Source organism: Lolium rigidum, chromosome 6 (assembly GCF_022539505.1).
Source record: "Lolium rigidum isolate FL_2022 chromosome 6, APGP_CSIRO_Lrig_0.1, whole genome shotgun sequence".
Lineage (NCBI taxonomy): Eukaryota > Viridiplantae > Streptophyta > Magnoliopsida > Poales > Poaceae > Lolium > Lolium rigidum.
This window is the reverse complement of record NC_061513.1, coordinates 309,366,951-309,376,155: the sequence shown is the minus strand read 5'-3', so window position 1 is coordinate 309,376,155 and position 9,205 is coordinate 309,366,951.

The window sequence follows — 9,205 nt, the reverse complement described above, 5'->3', positions numbered from 1 at the left end:
TTATGTGTATTGATACGTCTCCGACGTATCGATAATTTCTTATGTTCTATGCCATATTATTGATGATACCTACATGTTTTATGCACACTTTATGTCATATTAGTGCATTTTCTGGAACTAACCTATTAACAAGATGCCGAAGTGCCGGTTCTCGTTTTCTGCTGTTTTTGGTTTCAGAAATCCTAGTAACGAAATATTCTCGGAATTGGACGAAACGAAGACCCGGGGCCCTATTTTTCCACGGAGCTTCCGGAAGACCGAAGAACATACGAAGTGGGGCCACGAGGTGGCCAGGCTATAGGGCGGCGCGGCCCAAGCCCCGGCCGCGCCGACCTATAGCGTGGGCCCCTCGTGACGCCCTTGACCTGCCCTTCCGCCTACCTAAAGCCTCCGTCGCGAAACCCCGATGCGAAAAACCACGATACGGAAAACCTTACCGAGACGCCGTCGCCGCCGATCCCATCTCGGGGGATTCCGGAGATCTCCTCCGGCACCCTGCCGGAGAGAGGATTCATCTCCCGGAGGACTCTACACCGCCATGGTCGCCTCCGGAGTGATGAGTGAGTAGTTCACCCCTGGACTATGGGTCCATAGCGGTAGCTAGATGGTTGTCTTCTCCTCATTGTGCTTCATTGTTGGATCTTGTGAGCTGCCTAACATGATCAAGATCATCTATCCGTAATTCTATATGTTGTGTTTGTCGGGATCCGATGGATAGAGAATACCATGTCATGTTAATTATCAAGTTATTACACATGTGTTGTTTATGATCTTGCATGCTCTCCGTTTCTAGTAGAGGCTCGGCCAAGTTTTTACTTTTAACTCCAAGAGGGAGTATTTATGCTCGATAGTGGGTTCATGCCCGCATTGACACTGGGGAGTGACGAAACCCCTAAGGTTGTGTTGTGCTCGTTGCCACTAGGGATAAAACATTGGCGCTATGTCCGAGGATGTAGTTGTTGATTACATTACGCACCATACTTAATGCAATTGTCTCGTTGTTAGCAACTTAATACTGGAGGGGGTTCGGATGATAACCTCGAAGGTGGACTTTTTAGGCATAGATGCAGTTGGATGGTCTGTCTATGTACTTTGTCGTAATGCCCAATTAAATCTCACTATACTTATCATGTCATGTATGTGCATTGTTATGCCCTCTCTATTTGTCAATTGCCCGACTGTAATTTGTTCACCCAACATGCTTTTATCTTATGGGAGAGACACCTCTAGTGAACTGTGGACCCCGGTCCATTCTTTAATACTTGAAATACAAATCTGCTGCAATACTTGTTTTTACTATTTTCTCTGCAAACAATCATCTTCCACACAATACGGTTAATCCTTTGTTACAGCAAGCCGGTGAGATTGACAACCTCACTTGTTTCGTTGGGGCAAAGTACTTTGGTTGTGTTGTGCAGGTTCCACGTTGGCGCCGGAATCTCTGGTGTTGCGCCGCACTACATCCCGCTGCCATCAACCTTCAACGTGCTTCTTGGCTCCTCCTGGTTCGATAAACCTTGGTTTCTTTCTCAGGGAAAACTTGCTGCTGTGCGCATCATACCTTCCTCTTGGGGTTTCCCAACGAACGTGTGAAATACACGCCATCAAGCTCTTTTACGGCGCCGTTGCCGGGGAGATCAAGACACGCTGCAAGGGAGTCTCCACTTCTCAATCTCTTTACTTTGTTTTTGTCTTGCTTTATTTTATTTACTACTTTGTTTGCTGCATTATATCAAAATACAAAAAAATTAGTTGCTAGCTTTACTTTATTTACTGTCTTGTTTGCTATATCAAAAACGCAAAAAAAAAAAAATTAGTTTACTTGCATTTACTTTATCTAGTTTGCTTTATTTACTACCGCTAAAATGAGTAATCCCGAAGTTGAAGTTCGTTCATTTAAGCAACAAGGGGGAGAATGTTTAAAAGATGCTTGGTATAGAATTAGTGATGCCCATAATAGGTGCACTAAGAAACACTCCACTACTATTCTACTCAGGAATTTTTATGTTGGTATCTCTAGCTGGAATAGATATGTTCTTGATTGTCTCGCGGGAGGTAACTTCCTAGGTGCTCCCGCTTTAGAAGCTAGCTGCATTATTGAGAGTTTATTTGGAACACCACATGTTAATGAAACTAAAATTGAAACCTCCCTTGAGGATGTTATGAAAAAATTGGAAACAATAGAGAAAAATTTTCCGAGTGTTGAAACTAAGTTGGAGATATTACTTGATAAAACTGATGAACTTGATAAATCTTTAGGAGGAATTGATGAAAGAATTAGTGTCCTAGGAACTTGTGTTGACCATGATAATCAAATTAATAGGATTGGCGAACTTGAAAAAGCTATGGGAACCTTGGGTTCAACCTTTTCATCTTTACGAGTTTAGAGAGAAAGCTTATGTGGGAAAGGAGCAAAAGTTTATGTATGTCTCTAAAGTGCCTAAACCAAAGAAATATTATTATAGGCCTAAAATTGACAAAGCCCCTAGTACCACTACAAATGGGGGAGCTTATGATATCAATGCTCCATCTCTTGATGTTACTTGAGATACACTTTCTGCGCCTAGCTGAAAGGCGTTAAAGAAAAGCGCTTATGGGAGACAACCCATGTTTTTACTCCAGTATTTTTGTTTTATATTTGTGTCTTGGAAGTTGTTTACTACTGTAGCAACCTCTCCTTATCTTAGTTTTACGTTTTGTTGTGCCAAGTAAAGTCTTTGATAGAAAAGTAAGTACTAGATTTGGATTACTGCGCAGTTCCAGATTTATTTGCTGTCACGAATCTGGGTCTATCTCCCTGTAGGTAGCTCAGAAAATTACGCCAATTTACGAGCATGATCCTCAGATATGTACGCAACTTTCATTCAATTTGAGCACTTTCGTTTGAGCAAGTCTGGTGGCCTAATAAAATCCATCTTTACGGACTGTTCTGTTTTGACAGATTCTGTCTTTTATTTCGCATTGCCTCTTTTGCTATGTTGGATGAATTTCTTTGATCCACTAATGTCCAGTAGCTTTATGCAATGTCCAGAAGTGTTAAGAATGATTGTGTCACCTCTGAACATGTGAATTTTTTATTATGCACTAACCCTCTAATGAGTTTGTTTCGAGTTTGGTGTGGAGGAAGTTTTCAAGGATCAAGAGAGGAGTATGATGCAATATGATCAAGGAGAGTGAAAGCTCTAAGCTTGGGGATGCCCGGTGGTTCACCCTCGCATATACTAAGAAGACTCAAGCGTCTAAGCTTGGGGATGCCCAAGGCATCCCCTTCTTCATCGACAACATTATCAGGTTCCTCCCCTGAAACTATATTTTTATTCGGCCACATCTTATGTACTTTGCTTGGAGCGTCGGTTTGTTTTTGTTTTTTGTTTTGTTTGAATAAAATGGATCCTAGCATTCACTTTATGGGAGAGAGACACGCTCCGCTGTTTCTTATGGACAAATATGTCCTTAGGCTCTACTCATAGTATTCATGGCGAAGTTCTTCTTCGTTAAATTGTTATATGGTTGGAATGGGAAAATGATACATGTAGTAACTCTAAAATGTCTTGGATAATTTGATACTTGGCAATTGTTGTGCTCATGTTTAAGCTCTTGCATCATATACTTTGCACCCATTAATGAAGAAATACTTAGAGCTTGCTAATTTGGTTTGCATATTTGGTTTCTCTAGAGTCTAGATAACATCTAGTATTGAGTTTTGAACAACAAGGAAGACGGTATGGAGTCTTATAATGTTTACCATATGTCTTTTATGTGAGTTTTGCTGTACCATTCATCCTTGTGTTTGTTTCAAATAACCTTGCTAGCCTAAACCTTGTATCGAGAGGGAATACTTCTCATGCATCCAAAATCCTTGAGCCAACCACTATGCCATTTGTGTCCACCATACCTACCTACTACATGGTATTTATCCGCCATTCCAAAGTAAATTGCTTGAGTGCTACCTTTAAAACTCCATCATTCACCTTTTCAATATATAGCTCATGGGACAAATAGCTTAAAAACTATTGTGGTATTGAATATGTACTTATGCACTTTATCTCTTATTAAGTTGCTTGTTGAGCGATAACCATGTTTCTGGGGACGCCATCAACTATTCTTTGTTGGATATCATGTGAGTTGCTATGCATGTCCGTCTTGTCCGAAGCAAGAGAGACCTACCACCTTCATGGTTGGAGCATGCATATTGTTAGAGAAGAACTTTGGGCCGCTAACTAAAGCCATGATTCATGGTGGAAGTTTCAGCTTGGACATATATCCTCAATCTCATATGAGAATAATAATTGTTGCCACATGCTTATGCATTAAAGAGGAGTCCATTATCTCGTTGTCCATGTTGTCCCGGTATGGATGTCTAAGTTGAGAATAATCAAAAGCGAGAAATCCAAAATGCGAGCTTTCTCCTTAGACCTTTGTACAGGCGGCATGGAGGTACCCCATTGTGACACTTGGTCAAAACATGTGCATTGCAAAGATCCGGTAGTCCAAGTTAATTAGGACAAGGTGCGGGCACTATTAGTATACTATGCATGAGACTTGCAACTTGTAAGATATAACTTTCATAACTCATATGCTTTATTACTACCGTTGACAAAATTGTTTCATGTTTTCAAAATAAAAGCTCTAGCACAAATATAGCAATCGATGCTTTCCTCTTTGAAGGACCATTCTCTTTACTTTTATGTTGAGTCAGTTCACCTATTTCTCTCCACCTCAAGAAGCAAACACTTGTGTGAACCGTGCATTGATTCCTACATACTTGCATATTGTACTTGTTATATTACTCTATGTTGACAATTATCCATGAGATATACATGTTACAAGTTGAAAGCAACCGCTGAAACTTAATCTTCCTTTGTGTTGCTTCAATACCTTACTTTGATTTATTGCTTTATGAGTTAACTCTTATGCAAGACTTATTAATACTTGTCTTGAAGTACTATTCATGAAAAGTCTTTGCTATATGATTCACCTGTTTACTCATGTCATTACCATTGTTTTGATCGCTGCATCCACTACATATGTTTACAAATAGTATGATCAAGGTTATGATGGCATATCACTTCAGAAATTATCTTTGTTATCGTTTTACTCGCTCGGGACGAGCAGTAACTAAGCTTGGGGATGCTTGATACGTCTCCGACGTATCGATAATTTCTTATGTTCTATGCCATATTATTGATGATACCTACATGTTTTATGCACACTTTATGTCATATTAGTGCATTTTCCGGAACTAACCTATTAACAAGATGCCGAAGTGCCGCTTCTCGTTTTCTCGCTGTTTTTGGTTTCAGAAATCCTAGTAACGAAATATTCTCGGAATTGGACGAAACGAAGACCCGGGGCCCTATTTTTCCACGGAGCTTCCGAGAAGACCGAAGAACATACGAAGTGGGGCCACGAGGTGGCCAGGCTATAGGGCGGCGCGGCCCAAGCCCCGGCCGCGCCGACCTATAGCGTGGGCCCCTCGTGGACGCCCTTGACCTGCCCTTCCGCCTACTTAAAGCCTCCGTCGCGAAACCCCCGATGCGAAAAACCACGATGCGGAAAACCTCACCGAGACGCCGTCGCCGCCGATCCCATCTCGGGGGATTCCGGAGATCTCCTCCGGCACCCCGCCGGAGAGGGGATTCATCTCCCGGAGGTCTCTACACCGCCATGGTCGCCTCCGGAGTGATGAGTGAGTAGTTCACCCTCGGACTATGGGTCCATAGCAGTAGCTAGATGGTTGTCTTCTCCTCATTGTGCTTCATTGTTGGATCTTGTGAGCTGCCTAACATGATCAAGATCATCTATCCGTAATTCTATATGTTGTGTTTGTCGGGATCCGATGGATAGAGAATACCATGTCATGTTAATTATCAAGTTATTACACATGTGTTGTTTATGATCTTGCATGCTCTCCGTTTCTAGTAGAGGCTCTGGCCAAGTTTTTACTTTTAACTCCAAGAGGGAGTATTTATGCTCGATAGTGGGTTCATGCCTGCATTGACACCTGGGGAGTGACGAAACCCCTAAGGTTGTGTTGTCTTGTTGCCACTAGGGATAAAACATTGGCGCTATGTCCGAGGATGTAGTTGTTGATTACATTACGCACCATACTTAATGCAATTGTCTCGTTGTTAGCAACTTAATACCTGGAGGGGGTTCGGATGATAACCTCGAAGGTGGACTTTTTAGGCATAGATGCAGTTGGATGGCGGTCTATGTACTTTGTCGTAATGCCCAATTAAATCTCACTATACTTATCATGTCATGTATGTGCATTGTTATGCCCTCTCTATTTGTCAATTGCCCGATCGTAATTTGTTCACCCAACATGCTTTTATCTTATGGGAGAGACACCTCTAGTGAACTCGTGGACCCCGGTCCATTCTTTAATACTGAAATACAAATCTGCTCGCAATACTTGTTTTTACTATTTTCTCTGCAAACAATCATCTTCCACACAATACGGTTAATCCTTTGTTACAGCAAGCCGGTGAGATTGACAACCTCACTGTTTCGTTGGGGCAAAGTACTTTGGTTGTGTTGTGCAGGTTCCATGTTGGCGCCGGAATCTCTAGTGTTGCGCCGCACTACATCTCGCCGCCATCAACCTTCAACGTGCTTCTTGGCTCCTCCTGGTTCGATAAACCTTGGTTTCTTTCTGAGGGAAAACTTGCTGCTGTGCGCATCATACCTTCCTCTTGGGGTTGCCCAACGAACGTGTGAAATACACGCCATCATGTATCTTCTGAAATCAAAAGATAAGGCGTTAAATTTCTTCAAAATCTATAAAGCTGAAATAGAAAACCAACTTGATCGAAAGATCAAGCGGCTTAGGTATGATTGTGGTGGAGAGTATTTTTCCAATGATTTTGATTCATTTTTGTGCGAACATGGCGGTATAATCCATGAGAGGACGCCTCCCTACTCACCTCGGTCAAATGGGGTGGCTGAATGAAAGAACCGTACTCTAACTAATTTAGTTAACGCCATGTTAGACACATAGGATCTCTCCAAGGCATGGTGGGGGGAGGCGATATTGACTGCATGTCATGTCCTAAACCAAGTTCCCACAAAGAATAAAGAAATAACTCCATTAGAGGAACAGGGAGAAGAAAAGTTTGAAAATCTCTTATCCTAAGAACTCTGGGATGTTTGGCTTTAGTCAATGTGCCAATTCCCAAGAAGCGCAAGCTTGGACCAAAATATGTGGATTGTGTTTTTCTGGGTATGCTTTTCATAGCATTGGCTATAGATTTTTGATAGTAAAATCTGAGTCGAATGATGCGACTTTCTTTGAGGATATATTTCCCATGAAGGGTATGCTAAGCTCATCGAATCGGGGATGCCTAGTACATCTAGTCGAGAATTAGCTACAATTCCTGAATCCACCATTCTGATAGAACACCTTGAGAATCCTGAGGAGGATAACAATGAAGCTCCTAAAAGGAGTAAGAGACAGATGATTGTGAAGTCTTTTGGTGATGATTTCATTGTGTATCTCGTGGATGATACTCCCACTTCTATTTCAGAAAGCCTATGCATCTCTAGATGCTGACTACTAGAAGGAAGTTGTCCGAAGTGAGATGGATTCCATTTTGGCTAGTGGAACTCGGGAGATCACTGATCGTCCTTATGGGTGCAAACCTGTAGGATGTAAATGGGTGTTTAAAAAGAAGCTTAGACCTGATGGTACAATTGAAAAATACAAGGCACGACTTGTGGCCAAGGGTTATACCCAAAAGAAAGGTGAAGACTTCTTTGATACCTACTCACCTGTAGCTAGATTGACTACCATTAGAGTACTACTATCACTGGTTCCCTCATACGGTCTTCTCGTTCATCAAATGGATGTTAAGACGTCTTTCCTAAATGGAGAATTGGATGAGGAAATTTACATGGACCAGCTAGATGGATTTGTAGAAAATGGTCAAGAAAGAAAGGTGTGAAAATTGTTGAAGTATGTATATGGTCTAAAGAAAGCACCTAAGCAGTGGCACGAGAAGTTCGAAAGAACTTTAACTGCTGAAGGATTTGTTGTAAATGAAGCTAATAACTGTGTGTACTATCGCCATGCTGGGTTGAAGGAGTCATTCTTTGCTTGTTCTTCGATGACATACTAATTTGTGGAACCAACCTAAATATTATCAAGAAGACCAAGGATTTCTTATTTCGTTGTTTTGAGATGAAGGATCTTGGGGTAGCTGATGTAATCTTGAACATCAAGCTGCTGAGGGCTGACAATGGTGGGATTACCCTGCTAAAATCTCACTATGTGGAGAAGATCTTGAGTCGTTTTGGGTATAGAGACTTCAAGTCTTCTCCAACTCCTTATGGTCAGCTAGTGTGCTGCTTCGAAAGAATAAAACGGCTGCTAGAGATCAACGCGAGATATTCTCGGATTATTGGCTCGCTTATGTATTTGGCTAGCGCTATGATGCCTGACATCGCCTTTGTTGTGAGCAAACTTAGCTGATTTGGCTCAAATCCTGGCGATGATCACTGACATGCTCTTGAAAGGGTTTGCACTATCTCAAAGGCACTACGAGTTATGACATTCACTATACCGGGTATCTGAGGGTACTAGTGGGTTATAGTGACTCAAACTGGATTTCTGGTGCTCATGAGATTAATACCACTACTGGATATGTGTTTACACTTGGTGGTGGCGTTGTTTCTTGAAAGTCTTGCAAGCAGACCATATCTTAACGAGGTCAACAATGGAAGCAGAAGTCACAACATTAGACACATCCACTTTTGAAGCAGAGTGGCTTTGTGAACTCTTGATGCACTTACCTATGGTTGAGAAACCAATACCCGCTATCCCAATGAACTATGATAATCAAACTGTGATCCTCAATGTTAACAGTTCTAAGGATAATATGAAGTCATCAAGGCATGTGAAGAGGAGATTAAAATATGTCATAAAAATGAGGAACTCCGGAGTTATTGCGTTGGACTATATCCATACGACTAGAAATTTGGCGAGACCCCTTCACAAAGGGTCTATCACGCAATGTGATAGATATGCATCGAAGGAGATGGGTATAAGACCCACCGTATAAGTTGTCCACAGTGGTAACCCACTCTATGTGATCAGAGATCACGTGAATTAGATTTGGGAGACAAACTATATGTCAACCGAGAGGAAATTATCAGGTTCCTTCTCTTGAAACTATATTTTTATTCGGTCACATCTTATGTACTT